This window comes from Delphinus delphis, chromosome 10 (assembly GCF_949987515.2).
Source record: "Delphinus delphis chromosome 10, mDelDel1.2, whole genome shotgun sequence".
Taxonomy (NCBI): Eukaryota; Metazoa; Chordata; class Mammalia; order Artiodactyla; family Delphinidae; genus Delphinus; species Delphinus delphis.
This window is the reverse complement of record NC_082692.2, coordinates 28,750,892-28,760,603: the sequence shown is the minus strand read 5'-3', so window position 1 is coordinate 28,760,603 and position 9,712 is coordinate 28,750,892.

Genomic DNA, 9,712 nt, shown 5'->3' with positions numbered 1-9,712 from the left:
ACCTTGTGAGGTCCGCAGGTAAAGAGATGCAGATGCCTGCCCTTTAAGAGTTCGTAAAGGCAGGAGGCATGTAAATACTAGGTCTACATTGGCCTTCAACTCCACGTCTATCTTCTCTCCTAATTCAGCATGCAAGGCCATCTCTACTACAGTTCTCTATTTAAGGCCAACCACGTGTTACCCCTGCTCCCAGCTCCCATCTACCTCCCCCTCCTGCTAGGAACATAACGCACCGATTCTGATCCTGCTTTTCTGACAACGGCTGGTGAGAGAAGTGAGGAAGGGAAGGGAGGGGCTGTTGGTACTCTCTCCACCCCTCCCCACTCCTTTCACTCAAGGATGGATAGAGAATGGACCCTCCTCCAGGGTTCAGCCTTCAGTGCAGGACACCTGCAGTTTCTTGGTCTTTCAGTTTCCTCCAGAGTTGGGGTGGGGGACCAGGAATGGGTTGTTGTGTGTCAGTGGTTTAAGAAAAATACTAAATAAATGTGTGTATAAAACACACTCTATGATGCAAGCAAAAGGAGTGACAAATCTACTTGGGGCTTGGGACTGCTTGAGAAAAGAAGCAGGATTGTCCTGAAAATAGAGAGGCCGGGGACTTTTAGGCAGAAAATATAGAGGTGTGAAAAAGTATGCTGCCACAGGTGGAGAGCGATGCAGGTTTAGAGAAGAAAGTCTGTGTCTGCACCCCAGCTCTGGGCCCTTCGGAGAGCCTGTAGAATGGGGATAGTAACAGGAGTTTGCTCACAGGGTCATTGTGAGGCTTAGAAGAGAAAATATCCATAAAATTCACTTAGCACCGTGTCTGAAACAGAGGGAGCATCCCTTACATGTTAGCAATTGCTCTAATTATGATTAAGGTGGGTGCTGGTTGTCAGAAGTGGGCCTGGAAGTTGTAGTCAGCAAGGCCTTTGTTGTTTATGCTGTTCTGTGAATTTTACCTGCAAGGTAATGCAGAGACCTTGCAGGAATTCAGGCAGGGGAAGGAAGAAATGAAGTTTATGATTTTTATTTTTTAATGTAAATTTATTTATTTACTTTTATTTTTTGCTGTGTTGGGTCTTCCTTGCTGCGCACGGGCTTTCTCTAGTTGCGGTGAGCCGTGGCTACTCTTGGTTGTGTGTGTGGGCTTCTCATTGCAGTGGCTTCTCTTGTTGCAGAGCACGGGCTCCAGGCGCAAGGTCTTCAGTAGTTGTGGCACACAGGCTCAGTAGTTGTGGCTCACGGGCTCTAGAGCACAGGCTCAGGAGATGTGACGCATGGGCTTAGTTGCTCCGCAGCATGTGGGATCTTCCTACACCAGGGTTGGAACCCGTGTCCCCTGCATTGGCAGGCGGGTTCTTAACCACTGCGCCACCAGGGAAGTCCAAGCTTATGATTTTTAGAAAGACCGGCCTGATGGCCATATGGAGGGTGGATTGTCCTGGGTGGGGATGGGGTTCAAGATTAGAGATTTGGAGACAAGTTAGGCAGCTTTATAAAGAAATTACAACTGTTAATGGGGGCCTGGATTAAGGAATGGTAACAGAAATTAAGATGAGAATATTTAAATTTAAAATCTTTTAAGAAGTAGGGGATCTTGGCAATTGATTGCCTGGAGAATGGAGGAGTCAGGATGACCCACAGGCGTCTGCTTAGGAAACTGGGAGGATGATGGTTTCTACAGAAGGGAAAAATGCATGTGGGAGTGGGACAGAGGGCAGATAATGAACTATATTTGGGATGCGTTGAACACAGTGTCACAACACGGGCCAAGCTATTTAAAATAGTGGTTAAAAATAATCTACATTTCATACCGGTTGATATGGGGATTATAGAGTTTGGGAGTTAGCAGGTAGGAAAAGCATGTTAAGGAGGAAATTGTTGGTCTCAACCTGAAGAAAATGAAGTGAAGGAGTTTTTGAGGGAATGATTATGGAAATAAACGTTGGAGGGAATAAGTAGAAAAGAGCATTCAGATGAGTGTCGGTTTCTCCAGAAGGTAGAATTTAACACTGACATAGGAAGTCCCTGAAGGTAGACCATACCCTGTCATTTACTAACTGGTTAACTGGAATGTGGTCTTTAACACAGGTTAGAAAAGCAGGAACGAGAAAAGGTTAGTAGAGTGATGGGGGTGTGGGGCGAGGGGAGGAAGCGTTTAATTCTAGGAGCCTTGAGGGAAGTTCCGAAAATTCTCTTCTGCTTCCAATTTGAAAATATGATTTAAAAAGTGATCCTCCATGTTGTAGTTTTGCAGTTTTTTTGGTGGTACTCTGGGATCTGGGAGGCTCCAGAAATGTTCCCAGTATCGATAGGGAAGGACAGAGCTGGTCCTTGGGATAGAATGGAGGAAGAAAAGAATGATTCTTTGAGGGTGAACTTGTATGCACCGGGCTGCCGGTGGGTAATTGCCCCACCCCCAGGGTCTTCCAATGATTTGAAAAAGCCCTGTGTAGTCTCCAGACACCTCTACTAATGTAAGTTTACTTTAGCTTAAAGAAAGACATTTCCTTTTGTGTGCTGATGTGGTTGTGTGTAAGACAGACTTTGAAATTTTGAGCAGGCACTATGTCTATTCTCCTCTAGGTTCTGGTGACTGGTCCAGTGCCTGATGTGGGATGGGCACTAGGAAACTGAATGGTTGAAATCAGTCATCAAAAGGGTAGCTATCAGGTTAAGATTTGGGAAAGATTTGGAAGTATGGGCTAGCATATTAAATCGAGAATGTAACATCCTAGATATCTGATTTATTCTTTAAGTTCACTTATTCACCTGCTTCTATGGACCTCCATTTAAATATGACCTGTCTCATTAATGAGTGAATGAATAAATGAATTTGTGAAATGGGAATTAAGAAAAGAAATGCCCTATTAACTTGAAAGGTTGGATTTCAAGAATCATAGTAAATTCCAAATACATTTTGATTTTTTCCAAGTAGAGTGAGGCAACAGGAGTATATTATGCAGTAAAATCCTATTATTTGACTCTTAGAAATATAGTTGTCTCAAGAATCAAGCATGATGCTTATATAGAACTGAAGTGGTAACTAAAAAATTTTTCTCATTTAGTTTTCCCTTGAAAAACTCAATACCACCTCTAATGAGCTTTAGAAATATGAACCCCAAATCCACCTTGAAAAACTCAATACCACCTCTAATGACCTTTAGAAATATGAACCCCAAATCCACCAATGGGAATGCTTCTCCATTAAGTTAGTGCAAATGAGGGAGAAACAGGAAGAGCGGAGGAGACTGAGAGTAGGATACTGAAGGGGTCGCTGATGCCTGCATAACAAAATGTCTTAAAGACTTTCGAAATGTCAGAGGACATTTTATAGAGTGAAGCTATACAAGCAGACCTTGGAGATATTGCAGGCTCGGTTCCAGACCACCACAATCAATGGAATATTGCAATAAAGCAGGTCACACGAATTCTGTAATTTCCCCGTGCACATAAAAGTTATGTTTACAATCTACTGTAGTCTATTAAGTGTGTAGTAGCATTGTGTATAATTGTATGTAGGGATCGTCCCAGTTTTATCATCTGATGATGAAATAAATTTTATATATATATATATATATATATATCCCTCACATGTATCACAGGCTCTAGAATAGACAGACATTATATACATTACATGAAACATATTTGAGAGCAAAAGTCATTCAAACTGTATATGTGCATTATTGTTGGTTTGGTTTTGATTTGGTTTTAACATTGACCAAATCTACATAGGCAAACACTGCATTCTCTCATTCCGCTTTGAATTCAGGAAGCTTTTATTAAAGGGCCTGTAGCCTACACTGTCCTGAATGTTTTGGGAGATGCAAAAAAGGGGAGGATGTGCTTTCAGTTCTTTAAGAATTTGGGGGTTTCGGCAAAGTCTTGACCTCTATCTACATTATAAATGGTTTTAATAGTAAAAATTTTTAGATGGGGATCTACAGACGCCAGTAGGGTTTACTTTGATGGCGTACTGTGAGAAAACGCAAAATGTCAAGACAGATCCTGGAAGCGGATTTGCAGAGGTCCTTCTGTGCCCCAGATGAGCAGAGAACCAAGGGGTTTCTGACAAGTCTTTTCGAGCTGAATTCATTCCTTGCCTGGGGCAACGAGCTGCCGTAATCTCTGGATATTTGAACGCTTGGTTTGAGCAAAGGCAAAGTTCACAAATCTGTTTCTTTCCCCAGGTTACAATAAAATTGGGCCAGCTAGGCGGTTTGGGGAAATTATGCATTTTCTCCCAAACAAAGATTAGAGCATCAGAGAGACAGCATCGTTTAGAAGTACTGAGTACGGTTGCTCATTCACCCAGAGCTGATCTCAAACTCAGGTTCTGTCACTTACCAGCTGCATAGGCCAATGACTCGATCGCTCAATGTCCTGATTTGTTCTAGCTGTGAACTAGGGACAGTCTTACCTCATTAGGATTTGTTGTGAGTGATTTAAGTTTGTAAGGTTCTTAGGACAGTTCTGGTCCACTGAAATTATACCATGAATGAAAGCTGCTATGATCAACACAGCTAGTGTTAGGAACTGCTACCTCGGGAAGATGCTCACCTGTTTAAGCCACATTTGGAGGCAGCAGGTAGTGCATTAGACCAAGAGAGTAGAGGTTTGCTCCATTCCAGTGGGAGCCCTTCGGGAAGAAGGGGGCAGGAGTGCCTTGTCTCTTTAGTTCTAACGGAAGGATCAAGATGACCAGCCCTTCACTGAGGTGAGAACATTATAATTATAATTTATAATAATAAATTATAATTATAATTTCCCACTATGGATCTTTATGGAAATAGAGGCAGAATCAGAACTTCTCTTTGAGGTTTCATACTAGTTATAGAAATTCTCAAATAGTTACCTGGCCCTCAGGTTTCTAGCTGGGGAGTGGAGTTAGAGCAGAGAAGATTCCATTTTGAAGGTTTATTTAGGATTTTTAACCTGTTAATGTCTGTGTACGATGTGTAGCGTGTGGTCTAAATCCTTGCTGCCTGCAGTGTAGTCTTCGGAACAAGAGCTTGGGTATTTTTTCAAAGCTGGCTAGATTCTCCTTCTCACAAAACCAGGGGAAGGGAACATGAGGCTGGTGGGCGAGTCAACACGCTCCTCGCCTACAGGCGTGTTTTAGTGGGATTTCCTACTCAAAGCTAACTTATTTAGAGAGAAGGAAATTTCCCTTGATACCAAGACTTACACTTTTGTAAGTATTTTCTTACTTACATCCACTTGCCCACACACCCAAGTGAACAAAATCTAATTTTGTCAGAGGAAAAGAAAAGCCTCTGATCCATTTGAAAAAGGAGCCAAATTCGACAGCAGCCAACGTGGGGGATTTATCCAAACTGCCCAGAATTCTATCTGAAGCCACACATTTTGACATTGCATCCGTGTAGGAAGCACAGCCATGGATGAGCCCAAACTGATCAAAAGCTTTAAAGCATAGGAAGTGAAGAATAATAGCATGAGAGTAGCAAGTCACTCGCAACACTCCCAGAGAGTGGAGAACCCGGCACCCTTCTCTAAATACAGGACCAGACCTGAACACCGCACAAATACCTCCAAGCTCGGGTTTTGCAGGAACTCGCTGCCGTTGGGGAACTGGCAGGGCATCCATCCAAAAGAGAATCTAAGTCTGCAGTTGAGCTTGAAACAAAGCCCTTAGCTCAGGGTGAGGATGAAACCAAGAACTCTTTAAAGATGATACTAGTCCTAAGATAGGGAAGATGCCCAAGAGGAGAAAAGACCCTACCCTTTGTTGTCAACTCAAGTCCCGCTGCTTCCTGCTTACCAAATCAATACTCAGAAACGTTGATAGAAAGTAAAGGTGCCTTTAATCAGAATTCCGGCAATCTGGGGAGGTGGTGGACTCAGCGTCCCCCAAAGACTACCTCTGAAGATTCTGTTGGTCCATGAAAACTTTTAAAGGGAAACAGGGAAGTAGTCTCGGTTAATCATTGAGATGGGGGTCAAACATGTCGTCGACGTGCCCTACTGTGTGCAGGCTTGTGTACAGACTCTTCGACTCCCCGTGATCTGCTCCAGATGTTATCTTGTTCACACAGGTTGGTCACACAGTTTGTTCGGGAGACTACTGAAGGGGAAGCTAGGGAAGAGATCTGGTCATCTGTTAATTACTTATTTTTCATTTCTACTGCTTTGATCTACGGAAAGAACTGACAAGTTAGGCAAGGTATTGTGTGACTAAAAGATCTGAAAGGTGCGCTTGGGCGGGAGATGAGTAGAGCACAGGGGTGCCTAGTTTCAAAGTTAGTTACCATACAGCATTGCTAAAGTGACACGTAAAGGGGCTTCCTGCTGAGGGCGGTTTCCTGCAAAGAGCTGCTTACGACACCATCTCTTTTGAGCCTTCTCCTGGTATTGTTAGCTGAGGTAGCTGGGCAGCCACCAGGGAGGAGCCTGCAACGGAGGGTGTGGGCTGGGAGCAGGACAGTCCCAGAAATCAGCAGTCTGGTCCACCTGGAGCCAGGAGACCAGGCAAGCACTGCTGTGAGAAGCAGCTGGCTCAGGGGTCTTCATGGTAAGAATCAAGAGCCCCTGGACTGTAATGGGTTGAGTGGATAAGGCAGAAATGAGAGGGCAGTGGAGGTGCATGAGACAGTGGATGAACAAGAGAATTTCCTGTCTTGTGCGGGGTTAACGCAGCCGTTGCTCGTCCGGTCCCTGCGGGTGGACACGGCGACTTGGAGGATCTCATAAACTGGGGACTCTGTGGCAGAGGAGAGCAACGACTTCTTCTAGGCAAACTCTACAAAAAAAATTTGCTTGCAAAAGTTGATATAAAAAGGACTCCTTTAAATTCGTTTAAAAATTATTTATTTATATTTAGCTCCTGGAGAAAATACCAGAAGTGGTTAAATCATTGTGTGCATCATTTAGCAGCAAAACAAACACCCTGACTAGAATATCTAGCCGTTGCCTCACCCCTTGGTCACCCTAAATTTCCTAGGCGGTGGCACCAATGCCATGCCTTACTGGTCATAATTAACTGAATAATTCTGAAGGCTATGTATATAGGCATTGTAAGTATACCTGTGATACTGGAAGGAAGTAAGGGAGTGGTTTATTCCGTATTCAGCAGTGTAGTGCCTTGGTTCGGTTTAATGTTGTCTTGATTTAATTTAGCACAAGTATAGCTTCCTTTATTTTCAGTCGACTGTGGGGAACTATGGAAGTGTTTTCAGTATATGCAGATTGTTTCCAGATTTCCATTTTGGGATCATATATTTGAGGGCAGAGTAGTCCTCATTCTCATCCAAATGTGGCAACTGAAGCTCATCTATCAGAGTTGCCTGAGATGCTTGTTTAAAATGGAAATCCTCAGGCCCCATTCCACACCTCCTACATCAGACTCTCTGTGGAGTGGTACCTATTTAAATCTGTGTGATGTTTAAATCTAGTGGTGTTTATTTATATCTGCATTTAAATAAACATCCCAGGTGGTTGTTATATGTTCCTCGGTTTGAGAAGGGTAGTTTTAAGAAGGAATAAGAGGAAATGCTAATCTAGGTGATATGGGTCTAAACAGGGGTACCGGGGCTTCAGAGGAAGAGATGGATGATAGATGTAGTTTGGAAATAAAAATTGGTAAGAGTTGGCGATTCATTGGCTGTGGGTAATGGGTAGCAAAGGAAAAGGAAATGCTCTTCCTGATTAAAAAAACTCTGACTTAAGTTATTGAAATGAGATAGAGACTATTTTTCTCCCACCTAAAACTGTACCTCTTCCTGCCTTCTCCCCCAGGATAATTCAGATAGTTGCTCACTAATTTCTTGGTTTTTATTCTGGAAATGAACCAGAATGTCTAAAAATGAACACTCAGTTTAGTTCCCCAGAAACTCAAAACGATGTCCAGAGTGGTTGGTCAGAATGTGTATTTATTCAAATGAAGGCCCCAATACATAATACAGTATATTTTTGAAATTGTCATGCCAAATGTGAGAGATGTGGAGCCTGGCAAGAATAATTTAGTTAAACGAAGGAGTCTGTGGGCAGATTGGCCATTAGAGAGCTAATGAGACTTCTTTATGAACCCATGTTATCATCGTTTTTTTTAATTTCTGGGAGAAAATGTTCTTTAGTTGATAATCTTATCATCCCACATGTCTGTTGATCAGATTCCTCAAATGAAACGCTCAAACTTCACAAATCCACAAGCTAATCTGTCATAGATGATCCAGAAGTGTCATCCGAGGTCCCTCCCATATATCTGAAGGAAACACTTCAAGGATACCGTTGGCTTTGGCTGTTCTGAATAGCATAAGCCCCTGTGTGATGCCAGCAAAGCCCCAAGCAACAATCTGATTGGAAAGAATATTGCTAAGGGAGTTGTCAGAACTGGTTTCTGTCCCCGGTTAGTTGTATGACCTTGGTCCAACACATGACTGGATAGTGATGTTAAATCGGATATGAATGTAAACCTCAAGGAGATTATTTTCTAACAGGAAGGGCAGAGTCAAGGGATAGATGGATAGATAGTTTGGCTTTAAGGAGGAAGTAGTTTGAGAAGAAACTTAAAGTATGGGTTAGGTTTTTGGGTATGGGAGGAGGTCAGGGGACTGGCCCCTGAGGGGCATGACCAGAGGATAGAAAACAGTTTGCATTGGATGGATCAAAGACTGTGTAGGAGTAAGTTAGGCTGTACAGGTGAGTAGGGGGCAGATCCTAGAGGGTCTTACAGGTTAGTCTGAGGAGGTTGCATTTCATTCTAGGCAATATATCTCAGGAGTAGAAGACAAGGACAGGAGTTGGGAGGCTAGGCAAGTGGAACAGAGAAGGGAGTCCTGAACTAGAATAGTGACCATTAGAATGTTCAGGAAGGGAACAGGATGAGATGCATCTGGAAAGCTTGAATCTGCAGGACCACTTACATGTGGGAAAAGGAAGAAGAAATTCATGGGAGAAGCTGTCGTCAATGACAATATCCATCCCCACCCCTGTCCTTCTGGTGTGTGTGTGTGTCTGTGTGTGTGTGTGTGTGTGTGTGTGTGTGTGTGTGTGTGAATGTGTGGTATGATTAGGGTCTGGATTTAGTTTTAGAATCTCCCACTGACCTGGTGGTATGCTTCTCCTTGAAACTCAATTTTTCCTTCTCTACAATGGGAATAACATACTTACTGGCTCTGAAGAGTGCATCTAAATTGCTCACATGGTGTCTGGCACATACAGAGATGTTAGCTTACAAATGTTGGTTCTCTGACCTCCCACCCCCACCCCATTTGCCCTATTAGGAGAAAAGTAATTTACAAGGAATGTCAGAATACTGATGCACCCTAGGAACATTGAAGTCAACTAGCTGAGTGGTCTCATTCTAGGATAATGGCAGAATTACCAACTACAGCATGCTGGAGACCCACATATTCAACATCCTCCCCTGCACACCTTAATCTAGTAAATAAGGGACTGATGTTCTAATGACTTGGGCTTTTGAGAGCTCATCTGGACCCAGAGCTGATTCAAGGAGGTCAGTCTGTGTCTTCTTCTGGGTCAGCTTCACTCCCCATCTGTAATTTGACTTGTTCTCTTACAGAAGAGGTGCTGGGCAGACATGAGTGTGCATTGGTGAAAATATATTTTAGAACGACAAAGCAACGCACAGGGGTCTTCTGCTAATGGGAAGGGTCACCAGGTTAGGGAGGCAGGTTTGGTCCTGATGCCTTTACCGTAGTATCTGAGTACCTCCCTAGGGTTTTTTCCAGGTCAAGTCCAGTTTCCG